Raw genomic sequence first — 20506 nt, 5'->3', positions numbered from 1 at the left:
GAAAAATATCAAATAAAAAAGAAAATTTTAAGGGATCGGATCGTAATTGGTACACTTTTATATGCAATACATGTGAATTGTTTCGGAATACGGTGATAATATTAAGACAGTTATTTGTGATATCTAGACTCTTAACTAAATATTAATACACATAGCCAATTGGTTGCTCGATAAATAAACTCAGTCTTTCATATGTTAGAATTTTAAGATTTTGTGATATGTTTACCTGTATTTTATTCATTGATTATGTTGCATAGGAACAAAATAACTACGCGATGAACCGAACTGGGTGAACGGCTGAATCAGGTGAACAACGAAAAGATGGAAATATGATTATTTCAGATTCTAAGAGCAAGGAGAAATGGTTAACATAATCCTTCAGAGTAGTTTCATGGGAGCTTTTAGCTCGCGATGAATTTTTCAGCTTCCCGTCTCATTTTTTTTCCAGAAAATTAAGGATCCTTTTGTATGACTACGGAAATTTTTCCCAAGACGACATGCATTATTTCCGGCGCGCTTGGTGGAGTCCTCGAATCGCTAACAGTATTCACCCAAAGAAAGGAGATAGCCTTCACAATGCGAGGCATTGCGCATACACCCGCAGCATGTGTTTTCCGACGCCCACGCTCTCCCCGAATCCGGGAGATCTTCCGCGTGCCCGTCGCCCAGGGAACGTTGCCAGGGAACACGATCCTCCGGACGCGAAAATATTTTTTTAAGAAGGGAGTTGAAGAAGGGAACTTTTTTCAAAAAGAAATCCTTTCATGGAGAAGGCGACTTTGTAGTCAAAAGAGCGAGGGGGTCGGACTTAAATCTGCATCATCAACAAAGGTCGTAGCGTCCATAAGCCGCGGTGACTTAGTGAGGATCGTGACACTCGGTTTGTTTTCCGGCTACTTCACCTGCCAGGGAAAATGGCTCTCTTTGCGCATCAACCCTCATCGCGGCACCTCAAATTGGACCATTCCCCCCTCCTCGAAACGCTGCCCAGTGATTTGCATTAGCGGCAGCACGTTTGTTAGAGCCGCAAGAACTTGGCACTTCGACCATCGCGCTCTGCACACGATTAATGGGGCTTGAAGAATTGGACAAAGTCCCTCATCAGAGGCTACGTGACTTTCGTGAAAATTCGTGCCCTCGATGAAGTCGTACAATATTGGAATAGTTTATCACGAGTTATTCCTTTATTAATTGACAATGTCACTTGTCAGAGATTGCAGTTGCGAAATTGCCACCGAGTTCTGCGAGAAAACAAGTTTTCCCAACCAGGTAAATGAAATAATTTATTGGCAGTAATGAATTAATCATTTTAAAGTAACTAAGTGCGAATTTGAACCTATTTCTTAAGATTAATATTCGACTCTGTTATGCTTACTGTTAAGCGTAGATACGTAGTAAAACCTCGATTGCGTTCACTACGATGATTGCAATCCCCAAATAACAGATTTGGGTGTCTCGCTCATGACATACATGGCATGGATCAAACAGATTTTTAACAACTGCGGAGCTACTCAAAAGAAACGTGGCTTCATCAACCTAATAGTGCGAAATATTCGAACTAAAAAATACTTTAAAAATCAAGAAGAAGTGTTATTTCGTGTTGGTTAGACATCATCATGAATACGCGTCAAGCACTTGGCTCCTAGCCCAGAAGGGCCTCACTTCCTGATGAACAAAACACTAGACAGAGAACAGATGATAATTTAATTGTAAATCGCCGGGAACGAAAAGAAATTGTTGCACTATTATCGTAACCCTTGGTTGGGAGAACCAGCGGAAATACGAAGAGTACATGCAATATCCGTATTACTAGATAGCTAAAAAATGAATGCATTTTACACTGACACAGAGGTAATGATCCTTGTCCCACAAAACGAGAAGTTAATGGAAATCGATTTCATTAAGATGTAGATTAAATTTGGCGGTCGATCCCTGGCTTGGCATCGACCTCCAAACTTCCACATCAAAACAGATATGCATGGTAGCATGTACATTTAGATTTACGAAAGGGTTAAAGCAGGAAATTACCAGTAGTCAGTATGAGCAATATTGTTTAGTATTGATGGACTCTCGTTAATCTCGGGTAGAGGCTTAAAAGCTTTTGAGAGCTCAGGAGAGCATGAATTCGGGGAGATCCCAAACTTTCAAGGCTTCGCATCGTGGTGGTTGAGGTATTCAACTTCAGAGAATAGGGACGCCACTAAAAATAATGGGCTGTTCCATCACCGAAGGACTGAGATTTCCAAAAGACCCCGGAGAGGCACTCGGGAGAAACTTTGCAAGAAGGATTTAATAAAAAATACTTTTAATAATATAAAGAATACCGCGGCCGATTCAGCGAATCGTTTCGAAAAGGTCAAAGCCCAATTTTCTCGATTGGTGACGGCGATCTTTTAAAATAACTTGTTGAATGAGGAGTGGTTATATAAATGCGAGAATATGTCATATAAATTCATGTTTCTTCATTAAAAGGAGGCTCTTTTCGCCTAAAAATCTGGAAACAAACCCACCATATGACGTAGCATGTATGTATTTTCATATAGTTTCCCGTAGAGGGCATGGACTGAAATAATAACACGTGCCCCGTGACATTTTGTTAACAGCTGTCGACACACATTCAATTTAGAGATTAAAAAAATGGATTCAACCAAATGATCGTGATTATTGGATTTAATTTTCTCATTAATCTGATAACTGTGTCAAAATCCATCAAATAGTAGGTACAAGTAGTTTTTTTCTAGAAATCGTAATGCTCCTGATAAAAATTCGATTAACCTGGATAAAAACTTAAGAATTTTCCTAAAGGTCTCGTTTTCAATCTCTAAAATCACTAGCAATTGCTGCCCTGAATTCCCTTTGTTTTTAATTTAGAAAATATATTTCATAGAAATCGTCCAATTCATCTCAATGAACATAACTGCGTCTGATCCTAATGAAATTATATTAGAGAGATTTCATTAAACTCGAATTGTGAACACGTACTTTGAAGTGTTTTGCGATACCTACCTATTCTCAATATTTATTTATTTGAAGCTTACTGAAGTTGAACCAATACTTCAAGCGTTTGAAGGAATACTTGTAAAATTAATGATGTGCGATTGAAAAGGATAAAAAAAGGTTAATTCATCAAAAAACCAGAGTGCTAAACTTTTTATTCTGACTACGTAGTTAGATGTACCATTTGCAGCCGTAAGCAGTTATATTTTTAGAAAGAATCTTCGAGTAATATTTCGATTTCGCATCCTGCCTACGTGTTTTTGCAGTGGTTTTCTCATTACGCACACGCATGTAACCCCGTATATTAGCAGGCGTGCGTACATTCGACTGAAGGAATTTTAATGAGCCGCAAGTTGACCCGTTTCTTACTTCATATTTCATATCCATTAAGTTGAGCCTGGAACATTTGAATTTATATTTCATGCACGATCCGAAGAACCACTCCATATTTCTTATAAATTCCCTAGATTCACACATCACATAATCATATATTAACACGATCTCTTTTTATCATGTGAATTAGTGGTCACTTTTAACGTTAAGTCTATCATGGTGATGGTTGCATATAGTATAGTGTTGTATCAAACTTTAAGGGACCCAATAGATGAAAAATTTAGAGAGAGCTATGGTAATCTCCTTGCCAATATTAGTTGTTGCTAATTACCACAATTGATATGAAGCATTAATGGGTTCTTCTTTTTCGTAGCGTAGTGGTGTAAAGAAACGGGAATATTGAGGTGCGTAACCGACATAAAAGTTACGTGGCCACTTGGAGCCTTTTATTTATTTTTTCACAAAGGATTTAGCGGGAGAGGCGGCCGAGGAGTTTAAAAGTAGGAAGTGAGTGGATGAGGAGGAGGAGGGGAGGCGCTCTGAACTTCTCTTGTTTTCCTGGCTCTCTCTCCTCGTCCGGCTCACAACTCCGCTGACAAGTGTGCCGGTGTCGTTTCGTCGCTTCCCAGGAGGGGCATCGCCATGATCTACAGAGAGAACATGAGGAAGGAGCGCCCGAAATAGGACTCGCTCGCTCACTTCCCCATTCGAGACGCTCGCTTTTCCGAGACAAAGACAAGTTCCCGTTCGTTTCGCGTTTTGTGAAAAAGTAAACAACGGACTCATAAATTTCATATGCATGTGATTTGTGCGAATACAACTGATCAGGGTGCATTCTGGAATTTCGCGGATAGCAGCATTCCATTGCACTGAACGCCGGTTCTACTATCTATGACGGATTAAAGACTTCAGCTAGACGGTGTTGGATAATTATTTCTCTTGCACTCGAGAAGATATGATAGAAATAATGAGAACTCCGCTTGAAATTTTCAGTTTCGTCTGAAATTATAATATACGCGTACTTGATAGCTTACAAGCCAATGGAAATGGGTGTGAAACCACCAGGCAAGCAGGGTGAGCGAAGAGTTGCGTAACATATTTACATGACAGAGATTGGTAACTACAAAGAAAAGTCTGTGATATTATTATTCGGTTATTATCCGTTTAGATAGATTTGAATGGGCACAAACTTAAAAAACCCGCAATTTTGTGACTATAATTTTGTTTTTCTCATATGATATGTATTGTACATTTTAAATCTTGATGGAACCAATATGCTTTTTGTTGATGAAAAATAAGCTAATTATTGCAAGTTTTTGTGGCTAAATTTCGAAAAAAATGTGTAAATATCTCATATTAGAACTTAAAAATGATGATTTTGGGAATTATTGCTCTAAAATGGCTATTAAATTTAGTGACACCAAATTTATTCAGCTCCTATTTTAGCTTTTCTGTAGTTCATTATTTATTTACAGTTTTTCTTTGTTAAGTGCTGCCTCTTATGCTCCTTTTTGCTCCAAGCCGTCCTGGGATGTAGATCTCAGGTACTCACCTGAAAATAAAATAAATATAATTTTAAAATTGGATCTATCAAACAATTATGCACTACAATGCGGTAAAGAAAAGTGAAGTCTAAGAATATCTTGTTTCATTTATTTAACCTCCGTGATTGGAGTGCTTAAGATATATTCCGCACCGTGAATCAAGTTTCTGATAATTGAATCATTGCAAAAGTCTTGAAATGTATGACCTTGGAAATATTTTTAGTTGTTCGTGACATTAATAAATCATTTCAAGCTACGTTTTATCGTTATTATTTATATCCTGAATATACGAGTAAAAATAGAAAATTGTATTTTAGTGTTGCATAATGTTTTGGAGTGGCGTGGTAGTCCAGGGATCAGGGCGTTGTACTAATGATCAAAAGACCTGAGTTCGATTTTGAGATGTGACCTCGGGGCATACTCAGATTTACCTAAGCTCTGTATGATTTTTCGGGCAATGGGTTTTGCTGGGAAAACACAGGTGTCACAAGTGAATTAAATGGTTCCCTCCATACACTGATGTGTGAATTTTGCACGCCGTTGGGTTTAGCAATAAGTGTTGATAACTGCAGTTTGCATAATTCACAAAGTTTTTTAAAACGTTTAATCAAATGATTAATAGTAGCTATTTAAAACAATATATTTTCAGATTTCACCACGAAAGGATGAATATTGACATCATACATTCAACAAGGCCGCAGTGTAGTTATGCAAGTTTCAAGGAACAAACACTTCTCTGAAGGCTGCTGTCGTGCCCGGTGAGTATTGTTTTATTTGCCTTGGCACGCATTGAACCCACCATTTTATAATACCTGAAAATTATTTACAAATGTATGTTCTCTGCCATGTTATGCAATATTATATGAACTCGAATCAATATTTATTGAGACATTATGGCTGGTTTCAGAAAAATTGTCAATTCGTTTGAAAATTTATTATTAAAGGTCTGAGATCTCTCAATTCATAGTAACCGTTTCATAATCACCCACTAAAATTTAATTAGCCCAATATTTGGGAGGAGATAATACTGTTCTACGCTCTTCAAAATGTTTTATGTGCTAGGAACTATTTATGTCTTCACTCGGTGATGAATGATGACTTCTTTTATTATACCAATCCCACAGCTGCCTTCTAAAGAATTAGTAATATTTGGAGTTCCACAGAACTATAGATAATCTAAAGGTTTACGTCGATATGCGAGAATTGTTATATTAAAGTAAAACGAAGAGTTCTTGAAGTCTCCGCCTTCAGGAGGACGCTGAAAATTACCATACAATCAGTAAATCGAATTTGGATTGAATACGAATCTGATACTACCATCCTTGATCCTTATATATTTTCTTTAAATATTTATAAAACTAATTGCCTATTGACGCTGACATCAGATAGTTTTCACAAAATAAATTAGTTGGCAGTCCCTTTTCCATATTCCTTTGTCTTTCCCAAGCCATAGTTGGCTGCATAAGAATGAAATAATCACTGTTGAATTGAGCAAGAGGATATTTAAGTGTTAACTGCGGTGAGTAGCGTTGTTTGTTGCTCCAAATATGACTCAAAGCGAGACTAGGGAGATTTCCAGAGGTTCGTTCAGAGGGGGCATAGGATATAATTAGAAATATGAATGTGTTGAATTGAGTAAAGATGAAAAGAGTTTTATGCCCAGAAGTTTGAAAAGTTTTATGCCTGCAAATTTCAAAAGAAAACTAGCAAAAAGCCGAACTCGGTAAGGCATGCACTGAAAATGAAATTTATATCGACGGAGGCGATAAATGTTAAAATAAAATTAACTATGTAAACAGGAGACTTATGCTATTTAGCATAAATTATTGTTCGTTTTGGTTAACATTAAGGTTAGTGAGATTGCTGTAAGTAGATAGAACGAATGGCTTAGTGCTGCCAACGATTAAAGTGTTCGTCAACACTTTAATTAATATCTGATATGGGTTGTACTACATCAACTGTATAGCTGCAGTAATTATGAAAGTTTCGCGGGCCTAATGAAAGCCTCCGGCGGCCCACACTCTGGCCCTCGAGGCGTACCTTCGAGAACGCTTTCCGAGACCCTTCCTCCCTAACCGTTCATTTTCCATCTCATTTCTTCCTCCTCCCACCCACGTTGCTCCAGGATGCCCTTCCCCTCTTCCCACCCCTTTGCCCTATCTTTGGAGTCATTCATTCCCTTCCCTTTCCTCCCTTACCCACCAATTCCTTGCTTTCCTCCCTGCCTCCTCTTCACCTCCTCTTCCCACCCTGCCCAGATCACCTGTTGCCGCACCGTGGAGCCCGTCCCGGTGGCAGGCGATGCCATACGTCACTCCTCCCAGGACACAACCTTCGTGCCTTTTTGTATTTTTCTAAAACCCAAAGCTGTGTTCCCCTTTCTTCATATCTTTTCTTCTTCCCTTACCTTAGTATCCTGAAATGGTGGAGATACTTTTTCCATAAAATTTCTGAGGACTGTATAAGTTCGCCTTAACTCATTTTACCTAAATGTAATTGGCATCTTGAAAGACATTGGCAGGGTGAATGACAGCGTTGCTACACCTGGTGTCAATATTTTAACTATAAATAAGTATTACTAAGAGGTTAATAGTTATTGTAGAGGCTTTAATTTCATCAAAAGGATAAAATTATACCCTGAGTTATAAGTGGTAATGGGTGGTAAACAGTTAAAATTGTTTGTAAAATAATAAGAACCGTACACATAAAAACGGTCAAAATACCATGAGCTGGTCTAGTTTTCCCTTAGTCCCAATCCTGTCCGTTCTTTTGTCTATCACACTGAGATAATATTTATGATTCAGCCAACCATAGTTAATTTTAATATCTAATTAACGCTTCCAGAAAGGTTGTTTACCTGAAATTCACGTAGGAGATTCTTTCTATGAGTTTTTCTTCTCTCTGTAAATAATATTCAACTTAATTACGAGGGTCATCCGGAAAGTAGTACCCGTTCGTGCCGCATGAAGTGCTGACGACGCGAGTAGCCGCTGGACGAGGTCAGATAGCTTCAGTGGCTTGTCTGCCTTCTCTGAGCCAAGTTGCGTGACGCTAGCATTGCCTGTGTTGTTTCTGTGATTGTTTACAATGTTTAAAAAAATTGAGAACGCCGCCAGTTGTGAAGTGAGGGCAGTGATTAAATTCCTCAATGCAAGAAACGTTCGCCCATGTGATATTCATCGCCAATTAAAGGAGGTGTATGGAGACAATGTAATGGACGAGTCGTCTGTTCGGCGGTGGTGTCGCAACTTCAACATGGGGAGGGGGAACACACACGACGATGAGCGTTCGGAGAGACCGTCTGTCATTACAGACCAACTGGTGAGCTCAGTTGACGAATTCGTGAGGAACGATCGGCGCGTCACAATTGATGACATCTGTGAGCATTTTCCCAATGTTTCTCGAACAATTGTTCATGAAATTGTTAAACACCATCTGCATTATGCAAAAATTTGTGCAAGATGGGTCCCTCGCGTATCTCAATGAGCTGGCGGCGAAGGACTATGCAGCAGGAATACAGAAACTTGTCACACGTTATGACAAATGCCTTAATTTGCTTGGAGATTATGTTGAGAAGTAGTTTAAAGTATCCTCTTTCAAATAAAATTTTTTATGTTTGTTAATATTTACTTTTGTGTCTTTATTTCACGAACGGGTACTACTTTCCGGATGACCCTCGTATGTTAAGAATCTACCACAACAATTACTCGTAACTTCACCGTAGGGGCTATTAAAATAAATCTCGCTGCGCATCGCTGGCTATGGGTTTAATTCATATCTCGGAGGAAAAACATCACCCACTAATTTATCATGTTTAAAAAATAACTAGTGCGATTTTAGGTTCATAGTTTTGTAATTTATCTTTTTAAACGACCCTTATTTTAACGACCCTCAAGTTATTAATGTTTTTATCCATTGACAGTCATACAAATAATGTAAATGTAGGTACGTCATACATGTAAAATGGAAGTATGCTAAGGGTACCTGTAAAGGCTTGCGTTCGATTGACGCACTGAGGTTGTTAATACCCACCTTTTGTTTGCAAATGTTTTCGGATTCAATGAGCAATTAGAGGAATTAAGGGGTATTTTATGTCGGGTGTTACCAAAAAATTTCGCGGATAGCCTCGAAAATGGATATTATGTATCTATTTTGAGTTTCGACTCCCATCCATTACTTCAGCATGACCAAACAGGTATGACGAGTCTTCCGTATTTATCGATTAAAACACTCTCAGGCTTTACTATTAATGTGTTGCCATTCGTACTCTTTCGGTCAGAACTTCAACGTAGATTTTTCCTGTCATTATCGTAGGTTATCAATCTGAGAATTTGCTTTTACAGCAGCTCTCGAAACTAAGGCTCGTTCCCTGCCAATCTCCTCGTTACCTCATAGTTGACCCCCTTATTGTTACTAACAGCACCTCTCTTATGCGTGTAAAAGTATATCAAATATACATGTTCGTAAATCTGTAGTTATCATGATTTATATAATTTGAATTATTTTAAGCACGCATTGTAACTAATAATTAGAAAAACTCAAATTTTGATGCTGAATGCCTGGTGTTGAATCAATCCCTACCACACCCCCTAGCGGTGGCTTGTAGAGTACAATGCAGATGTAAATGTAGAATATGTCCAATAATATTTCATTCTCTCCTTATGAGTGTCCTCCAGAGGCTTCTCCCTTTACCTGTTCTTTGAAGCATAGCATCATTTTTTGTCATTCTATTTTATCTTTATCGTTCAATAATAGCTATTTTCCCGGTACTTAAAAAATATTAATTGTTCTTAACTTTGAGTAATGAACCATGGTGATAACTGAAATCGTATTTATTGCGAGGGATTGAACGGCTGGCTTGGTGTAAAAGGTTCACTCCCTCAAAATATTGTCGTTTATATTTTTCTGCGAATTAGTCTTCGCATTTATACAACGTTATGTATGCGTAAATTATTTCTTTTCATGTTTCCTCATCGTCGACTACCTATTTTTATCCTCCCTCGTCCACCCTTCCTTCGTACCGTGCTCATATCCATTCGATTTGGCACTTCTTCGTCCGATCGGAGAGTGAGAGAATGGTGGGAGTGGTGGATAGGAGAAAGCGGGCGCTAAAGGGATGAAAAGGTTTTATTGACCGTGGTGGAGGGAGGAATGAAAAAGGATGTCGGCAAGGGGATTTGAGGGAAGGGTGAGGGTTGGAATCAGTGTTCCGCGACAAAGAGAGGAAGAAAGGAAAGTGAGAGAGATAAAAAGGGTATGGTGGCTTAATCGCAGTGGGAGACGAAAAGAAATGGGTCGAAAGAGATAGAGTTGAGATGCGTTAAGGGAAAAAGCTAGCAAGAATAATTGGAATGGAGAGAGGAAAATTTACCGATTTTCACTCCCGTATTGCGTGTCTCTTTTTTTTAAGTGTCGGAATATTTTCCACTAACTCCAATAAATCTACCTCAATGAGTCCAATATGGATTCAATTTTTTTTAGCCGTACTAGCAGTACATATGCCTCCTCTTCCAGTTTCACCGAGTCATCGGCGAGTTAGCGGTCGCGAACTTTTTGTGACCGGATGAGGCCAGAGTTACTTTGCCGTCAATGAATCAAAGCCTGAAGGTGATTAAATGTTGAAGTGAGCTATTCATTTATCCGGCAACCTGAAAAATACTTGCAGACCGCAGCGCTATATTTAAATCATATGTTATTTAAACCCAATAAGAATGGTTTATTAAGCATATGAAGTGGAAAAAATATGGTTTATTTTTACTGTGCTCAGTAACGTCCTTATTATCTTAATGTAAACGGAAAATCACATTTTTCGGAAACGAACACGATGAAGTACATTTTCCTAAGGTGCTTGTTTTGGACCGCCATCGATCTTGAACCAAAACCTTTGGGAGAATAGCCATAAAACTGAAGGCTTGGAAAATATTACTAAACATTCAAATGATCGCAATGTATCCTTGGAGATCGGAGTCAAAAAATGGCAAGTGCCATCTGTTAAGAGCACCAGTTAATTACAATTCAAACTGGTTTAAACCAAGTTTTCACCTTTGCGGACGGTGTATTGTAATCATGGAACAGAATTTTGATTCCCGATACAAATCTCTTATCTTCATTCGTCGAACAAAATTCTACGCACCCAAAGAAACGCAGCTCGATAAAAATTTTTCACTGGTAACTTCAACGGGTTAGAGATCACTCTATGCATAACCTGAAACTATCTTTTTTACGCGCATCGTTGAGAGTTTCTACGTATTTGTGAGCTCTACCTTGTCCCGGATCACAATTCCTTGAAATACTTCAAACACAGAGTGGTTCCTAGGAGCATCAGGTTAGCCTGGGAAGTGGTAATCAGCTCTGGAAAAGAATTTATCTCCTTCCTCCAGACTTACGCTATTATATATAGCTTTAAGTGAGATAATAATTTAGTCTTATGTCGATCACATCCAATCACAAAGTTTAAAATTGCGAGACAATGTGTTTAGAGCTTTTGCGCATAACAAGAATATATGGATACCCGATATTTGCATTTTTGTAAAAAACAAATATTTTTGTTGAATTTCCTTGCAGCATAAATGATTTACAGGGAGAAAGGTAGGGGAAAGTCGAAAAAATAGGATACGTGATTTTTTTATCGTCATAGGGATACACACGAGATTTGCTCTGCCCCTCATTCTTAGTAATGGCCAAACTATTTGCCGCAATCATCACAACTGGGAAAAACGAATAAATTATCAAATGTCCAATTTTTTACATAAAATGCCAACCCTTAGTGAAGGCTTAAAGATTTACTGATATGGTATAGATTAATTATCTACGATTAATTCTTTTATATTGACATATTTCGCCTGATTTTTTTCATTTCCGCCTTCGTTGACTAACTACATTTAATTGTGCCTGTTATATGACAACTAACTAATAGCTACTAGCATTTTCGCAGGTATTTATTATTTGAAGGCCTATTCATTTTCAAAATATTCTATTGATTCGCTGAATTAGTTAATAATCTACTGAAATCTTTGGAGGGATCCCAAGGCTGATGCACACTCTACATCCGAGTGCTATGAACATTTTATTGGCATACTACCTATTTCTTGGAAAATGAGTAGGCACATGGAATTATGTATCTATGCTCTAGATATTTATATATGTAAAATTAATAGACTTATGCGTGACTTCGGGGAAATGATTCATTATTCTACGATTAAATAATTAATTTTTAGATTTCACACTCTTATTGAAGATAGATATCACAATGCGCTTCGAAGCGCCGTAACTTAATCACATACAAATACACTTGCTCGTGGTAATGCTAAAGTTAAGCGAAATGCGGTTTTCCATACATACTTACCTTCATTAAAAGTGAGGAAACGACAAAATTACTTTATAATTTCGGATACACACATGTTTTTATGTAACACAATGTTACATAACGAATGCCTACAGATTATAAGGGGCGTGGTGTTTCCGTTGATAGACCTCTGGACTACTAAGCGGGAGGGCCTGGTTTGATCCCCGGGCTCGTATCTGAACACCCTTCTCTTCAACCAAGCTGCGTAGTTTTCCAAGTGCCGAATCTTCTTGGGAAACCATTAGCGGCGCGGGGAAAGGGGCTGGCCCCCTACCCTGTTGTGTGAAAGTGTGTTCACACATTGTTGGACGAGCTCTCTTACATAAGAGCTACCGTCTGGTTGCAATTGTGGTGGTGATGTGTTACAGGTATAAATTATGAACGTTACTCATTACGCTCTTATAAAATGGTAAGCAGTGCTTATGTGATAAAGGAAACTCTGAAATTCCCCATTTCGCTTAAAAAATAAAGACATATATTTTCTATATATATATATATATAGAAAATATGTCTTTATTTATATATATATATATATATATATATATATATATATATATATTTTTTTTTTAAGGTAATCTACCGGTTAAGATAGGTTTTTGGATGGACACAACTACCAAACAAATATTTTATTACTCCTAACAAAACACAAAATCCATCATCCTACTCTATATCAGGTCCCTCTTCATCTCTGAGAACTTTCTTCCTCCTTTCATCCCGTCCAACATCCCTATCCTGTTCCTTCTCTTTCCTCTTTTGCCCAACATTCTACCCTCTATCACAGTCTTCAACATCCCACTGCCGGTCAACACCCCCTTCAACCACTTTTCCTGCCTCCATAGGATTGCTCCCAGCAAACCCCTCTCTTCGCCCACCATACCAAGTACTTCCTCATTTGTTTTCTTCTCTGTCCATTTCACCTTCTCCATTCTTCTCCACACCCACATTTCAAAAGCCTCCAATCTACGTCAATCCTCCTGCTTCAATAACCACGTTTCCGCACCGTACATAGCTACGCTCCATATCAAAGTTTTTACGAGTCTTTTCTTAACATCCTTACTCAAAGTCCCTGTCATCAACTCCCTCCTCCTTGTGAAAGCCTCTTTGCCTAGCGCAATTCTTCTCCTTACGTCCCTACTACTTTGACCGTGTTGGTCCAAAACACTACCGAGATACGTAAACTGTTCTACCTGCTCTAGTTTTTGCCCTCCTATTTTAACGTTAAGCTTGGCCTTTTTCTTTCTAGAAAATCGCATAACCTTTGTTTTATTAATATTGATTCTCGTCCCATACCTGTCGCACTGAATTTCCAATTCACTCAGCAATGCTTGCAGCCCCTTGGCTGACTGACACACTAAAGCTTGGTCATCAGCAAACCTAACTGATTTTACGATATATATATATATATATATATATATATATATATATATATATATATATATATATATATATACACATACATACATGTATACACATGTATATATTACATATATATATGTATATATATATGTAATGTATACATGTGTTATACATATATATATATATATATATATATTGCACTTAGTGTTTCTGAAACTTGACTCGGTGGAATGTGGTGGAATATTTTTTGTACAATCGTCAATCAAAATCGTACCACGAAGTCTTACTCTAACCGATCGAACCAACCGTGGGATTGGAAAGGGTCAAGGGTTGATCCTTCGCCTACTCTCCGCGATAAAGCCTATTGCCAACTCGGGCAGGGCTTAGAGTGAATCAGACGGACTACGATGGACCGTAAGCCTTCGAATGTCTGAGTGTACCATTTTTTTGGTTAATCCAGTGAGGGCGACGTTAAGGGATGAGCGAACGACTGTTGAGCGCGGGGGAATCCGATGAAATTATCCGAGCTGCTGGGTTGAGTTGTGAGGGAGCAAGCGATCTGTGCTCGCATGTGATGGAGGAGAGATGAAAAATAAAGCTGGCTCACAAATGGGTGAGACCCGACAAAAAAAATCATCACCACTGAAAAAAGGTAGGGGAGGGATGATAATAAAAATTGAGGAAAATTCCTGAATCGTGACGGAATGTGGCGGACGGAAAAAATTAATTTCGAACGTGTGTAGAGGCACGTATGGGGGGGTCTAAAGGCAGACGAAGAACGTGATCGGGTAGGTTTTATGTGTTTGTACGCTTTGGGGATTTCGAGGGTTGTAATTGAAAAGGGAAATGGACACCGAGGCGGATAGAGAAGGTTAGGAACGCGAGAAAGGACGTAAATCGTTCCGAAAACATTGGCATAGAGAATTTTCTTATTGGAAACTATTCATTATTCCGCTTATCATTGATGTCTACTAGATCTGGGCGGCCTCAAACTGACAGTCGATGTTCAAGGGAATCAATTTGATTCCCTGCGTACTATTGCTCTGGCACTGCATGCTTCATTGGCAGGGATTAAATCGCAATATGATCCGATACGTGCCTGTGCTATTCGCAGCCTCGGGGATCACTTCGAGTCCATTAATGTTATGTGATCGTAATATTTTTTATGGCAACTCCGGCAGAACGAAAAGGCACGTAATTTAACACGGAGTTTATATGTGGTGATCAAGTTCATCTCCTTAGATACCTTGGGAAAACTCTTGGTTTCTTCAGTGGATTGTGACTCTCCCCCCTTTGCTCGCAATGGGTGACTACCTAACTGATGAAACTTATAAATAAAGAAGTGAAACTGTCTTCTCCATTATTAAGTAGATTTATTTAAATTTATGGACCATAATAATCCTTTTATCTGTTGTAAAGCTAACTGGATATTTTAAAACTCCCTTGTGGCATGAGAAGGGAGCATTTTCTTTCAACATACTAGCTAAACATGTCCCCTGAACATCGTACAAACTAGAACCCTACCGCGGAAACTTATGAGTGATTATTTGAATACATCTTCCCTTGTTATATTAAGTAATGCCTGTGGTTATAAAAGTGAATGGTGCTTATTTTTCTGAGAAATAAGACCTTATTCAATGACTCAATTTTCATGTTCATTTATGGAAAGAATGAAATATTACGTGCCTTACCTTGAGAATGGTATTCTGGGTACCTTAACTTTGTGAACAACTCTATCATAGCTCATATTTTACAGTATCCTGTGAGATGACTGGCACTGAGTTATTTACATGTTAAATGCAATGATGTACGCATGGAATGTGTGACTGAGTTAGTTAGCAATAGTTAGTTCTATTATTTTACATCTTTGGCTTGCGAAAATAAAGTGCAGAGGGAAGAGTGCAGTGGTTCCAGATGAAAAGGTCAGATAAATCGGAAAAGAAATCAAAAAGATATTGAATTGGCCAAGAGTTAATAAATCACAAAGTTTGATATTATAAGAAAGTGTAGTAATAGTCATTTTGCAAAAGGCCAGAAAAATTCTTCCAATGGGGGTTAATGCCGTTAGGATAGAACTCAAAATTCAGCATATTAAAGGCCGATATGGACTGCATACATAACGGAGGCATGATGAGCCAATTAGCGCTTTATGTAATGTTGTTCAAATTTGATTATTTTCTTCAAATTGTTGCTGGTTTGAGATAGTTTTAAGCTTTCATTTCATGCATATTTAATAAAAAGTGGTTATTTGGTCTCCCTTTTTAAGAATGTACCTAGTTTAGCAGAAATATAGTATAGATAAAATTACTCAATAAACAATCAGAATAAAGAATAATCCTGAGTATATAATTATTCCGTAATTATTTTAAAACAATATTAATCATTCAATAATTAGTTTTCATTTCCGTATGCGCTTTTTCGATTCAAAAAATATTCGTCAAACCGTAATTGAAGGTTCTTGTATTATAAACAATAAAACTCAGGGCATTAACGACAACACGACTTTCCACAAAGTTAAAGATGACCTTTTTAGTTAAAATGGTATTTTTACATGCTCTAAATGAATTATGAGAATGAATATTAAAACTTAAAACGGCTTCTAGTAACCCCATCGACGAATATGAACAAAATGGTGTAGATTATAAACTACAAAAAGGAGGAGGAATTCGGTAAAATTTAACTTTGCGCTCCCATTAAAAAATGAGATTGACGGGGGAGGAAAAGATAAATGTGCATTCGTGTAATTAAAAAAACTTATTAGAAATCACTTTTTTTAAGCACTAAGCACTCGATTCTACTAAAGCACTCGACCGGGCATTGACGGATCCGGATTTGAAACCCGGTTGAGGCGAATAATTTTTGCCCTCTGAAACTGTTGCGTCAAAGTATTCCTTGGACACGGAAAATTTAATCCTTGCTGAATTTCCGCAATTTCTGTATAAGCACAACGATTCCTAAAAGCTCGCAACATGAATCGAAAATCATTTATTTACGCTGAGGACTCTTGCTTTAAAATTAGATGGTGGATAATGGCGATAATCGTTTTATTAGCGACTAATTTAAATTATTGGTAATGTTTATTTTAATAACTAATTATCATTTATTTTGATTCAGCATACATATTAATTATGCCATTTCATCAACCATAATGGCATTCTAATTGGAATGGTATCATCGAATACCTGATGTATTAATTCGTCAACAAGGTAGGAATCAATATTTCGATTAATTAATCCAAAGGTTTTTGCTCTTCAAAATCATAAAACAGATGATATTGGCTGCTGAATTGAAATTCAAGTTTTGTTTTCGGAACAATATTTCCCTGTTTTATCGCTCAGCTCTCGTCCCACACTTAAATTGTACTTGATCCGACAGCCACCAATCTTTTGCCTCTTGTAAAGTTTATCCGAATCCAACGTGACTTAATTCCTTTATTTCGCCCGCGTTTGCAAACTTTCTTTGACTTTTCCCCAGGGTCCTCAGTTTACTTCTTGAGTTTTAGGACAATCTCCCTCTTAGTTTGCCATTCTGCTCTGCGAAATAGATTTTACTGACAGTTTTCCTCTTACATTTTTTGCAATATTTGTTTTCGTTTAGCTCTGGAAAAATGAAAGAGGTTCTCCGGGCGTAACTTCTCGTGGCAATGAAACGAGGGGTGAATGAAATAAAAGAGCATGGGGGGAGTTTTTTTTTTAAAAAGAAAGCTATTTTTTTCTACTGTAGAACTAAAATTTGTTTTATATTCATTGTGCCAAATTACCAGTATTTCCACTCCATGCGTGGAAATTTAAAGAGCCTTCTTTAAGCTTTAATGACATAATCATCTCCCAGGAATTTGCGATCTAATTATTAAACCCATAACTATTAGCGTCGTTTTTTCTAATAGTATACCCTAGTTTGCTTAAACATGTTTAAAATATTACAGTAACTATTTCAATAATATTTGAGAATATCTAATTTGGAACCTAAATATTCAAAAGTGACGTTCACCACGAATGACTAGAAAATCTTTTGTAGCTTGTGTGTTTTCTCTGTGCTTAACACGACGACTAGATCTTTCAGGTGGTTACATGAAATATATTTATTAAGATGAGATTACTGCCTTGTGAAAATCTTAAACTTGATATTGGTTAGAGTAATTTTCGTTTGTGTTCAGCTTTATGGTACACCATAATTAGGCGTCTAATGATATATAATATAAATTTCGAGATAGAGTTCCGTAGAGCGTTATATATAGTATTATTAGGTAATTTACCGGTTAAGGTAGGTTTTTGGATGGGCAAAGCTGCCAAACAAATATTTTATTACTCCTAACAAAACACAAAATCCATCATCCTACTCTATATCAGGTCCCTCTTCATCTCTGAGAACTTTCTTCCTCCCTTCATCCCGTCCAACATCCCTATCCTGTTCCTTCCCTTTCCTCTTTTGCCCAACATTCTACCCTCTATCACAGACTTCAACATCCCGCTGCCGGTCAATACCCCCTTCAGCCACTTTTCCTGCCTCCATAGGATTGCTCGCAATAAACCCCTCTCTTCGCCCACCATACCAAGTACTTCGTTTGTTTTCTTCTCTGTCAATTTCACCTTCTCCATTCTTCTCTTCACCCACATTTCAATAGCCTCCAGTCTTGGCCTATCCTCCTGCTTCAATGACCGCGTTTCCGCGCCGTACATAGCTACGCTCCATATTAAAGGTTTTACGAGTCTTTTCTTAATATCCTTACTCAAGGTCCCTGTCATCAACTCCCTCCTCCTGATCTCACAGTCTTCCGGCCAGATTTCTTCCTCATAAATACTCCGGATCAGCCCATATAGCCTCTCCCTTCCACATTTTCCTAAGCATTTAAAAGTTCCGCGGGAATGTTATCCACCCCTACGGCCTTAATTAGTTTCATCTCCCTGAATGCCCTTTCTATCTCATTGTCTAGTATGCCTGGACCTAAGCTATCTTCCCCTACGTCATGTTCCTTCTCAATGTCTAACTTTGTTGGTCTAAGCTCTTTGCTATACAGTTCTATATATTCCTTCCATCCGTTATATATATATATATACATTATATATATATATATATATATAGTCTCTCTCTCTCTATATATATGCAGTCTCTCTTGAAGAAGGCCTCTGAGAGGGCCGAAAGCTCGAACAATTATCCGTGTGAGTGTAATTTTAAATGTTGCTATTCTATTCTATTTGTGTTATATTGTGTCAGCCCATATATATATAATTATATATATATATATAATTATATATATGTATATATATGAATATATATATACATATGAATATATATATATATATATATATATATATATATATATATATATATATATATATATATATATATATATATAATTATATATATATGAATATATATATATATATATTCATATATAAAAATGGACATATATGTGTATATATATATATGTATGTATACATGTATATATAAAAAAAATATATATATATACACATATATATGTATACGTACATACATATATACGTGTATATATATATATATATATATATACATACATACATATATATGTATACGTGCATACATATATACGTATATATAATATATATATATTTAAACACATTCTTGTTTTTATGCTCACACATACATATATATATATATATATATATATATATATATATATATATATATATATATATATATATATATACTCACACGAACATGAAAAATGTGGCGGCATATGATTCAGTGAGCGTCTGCGACTGAGGGTAATATGAAACACCCCTTCCACCATCCAACTCCCAAAGACCAATAATCTCTCTCGACTCTGCGGAGACTGTCTCTCGCTTCTCACGATTTTCCGCCTGTTCCCTTGCTATTTCATCCAGTTGGGAAATTAGTTTTTGATTTAAATGAAATTTGGTGTCTCATATCTCTTACGCCTTCTTGCTGACTCTTTAAGAGCGCACCCGCACTTCCCATTCCCTTTACCACTAAAACCCTTTCTCCTCCTGCCACCCGGTGCCGCCCGGTCCTTCGAGACCTTTCCCACTCCTTATCGCCACCCTCTCTCATGCCCTTAATCCCTCAAAACGGACCGAGACTCCCAGTCCGTGCGATTTCCCTCTCAACCTCCACCCTCCTCCTCCCATCCCCTCCGCCGTATGAGTGTATTTCAAGAGTCCAATAAAATTTCCCCTTAAGCATGGCTCGGGGCACTCTCGTTCGAATTCACGCTGGCTAAAGAGATGAAACGGTTCTCGAGGACGCTTCGTCCACACAGCCGACGCAATACATATGCCAAGTGGTAGATTTAAGACCCATAATTTCAACAAAGACCAAGATTTTACAACAGTCGTTCTGGGTCTCACGTGTTTTGGCCCTAATTTTTGGCGAATATTTCTCCATCAGCTATCAAGATTGTTACACAGAATTGCTTTTATTTTGTGTCAATAAAAATGGAAAAACAATGGATTTTCAAAAGAATCTTAAATACACGAAGACATTTCGAGGAGTGCTCAGTTAGACATTAACATTGAAAGGTAATATCAGGCTTACATGTTTTTTAAGTGTTTTAGCCCAAGTAGTCTGATAACAGTGGCATAATAATTAGAATTACGTTAGCTCAAGGTGTTTTCATGAGAAAGGAGTTCATGTCAGGGAAGTTGAGTTAGGATATTATTATAGTAAGGAAAATATGAGTGAAACCTTTGATATGGAGCGTGGTTTTTTGTGACGTGGAAAGTTGATAAATGAAGCTAGATGGAAGGCATCTACTGAAGGCTATTCTGATGTGGGTATTGAGAATGATAGGATAGGTGAAATTGATTCAAACGAAAATACACGATAGGCATAGTGGGAAAGGAAAGAGGATTGTCTGGGGAAATTCCAAGTAGGCCAAAAAGTTAGTTACGGAGAATATTGATTGCCTATGGAATCTAGTAGGATTTGAAGA

At 37.5% G+C, this 20506-nt stretch overlaps 1 protein-coding gene across 3 annotated transcripts in view; it reads right to left on the bottom strand.

Annotated features, from left to right (window-relative positions):
* Positions 1 to 20506, bottom strand: part of Scp1 (Sarcoplasmic calcium-binding protein 1) — a 258498-nt gene that overhangs the window by 106131 nt on the left and 131861 nt on the right. Inside the window, exon 1 of one of the 3 annotated variants that reach the window (XM_071595330.1) lies at positions 4804 to 4826. The exons of the other annotated variants lie outside the window; for them this stretch is intronic. The gene's annotated coding sequence lies outside the window, so the exon portion shown is untranslated. Of the gene's footprint in view, positions 1 to 4803; positions 4827 to 20506 lie in introns of those variants that run through there. 3 annotated transcript variants of the gene reach the window in all.

This window comes from Hetaerina americana, unplaced genomic scaffold (assembly GCF_022747635.1).
Source record: "Hetaerina americana unplaced genomic scaffold, ioHetAmer1.1.p SCAF_7, whole genome shotgun sequence".
Classification (NCBI taxonomy): domain Eukaryota; kingdom Metazoa; phylum Arthropoda; class Insecta; order Odonata; family Calopterygidae; genus Hetaerina; species Hetaerina americana.
This window is presented reverse-complemented; position numbering and strand designations above follow the sequence as displayed.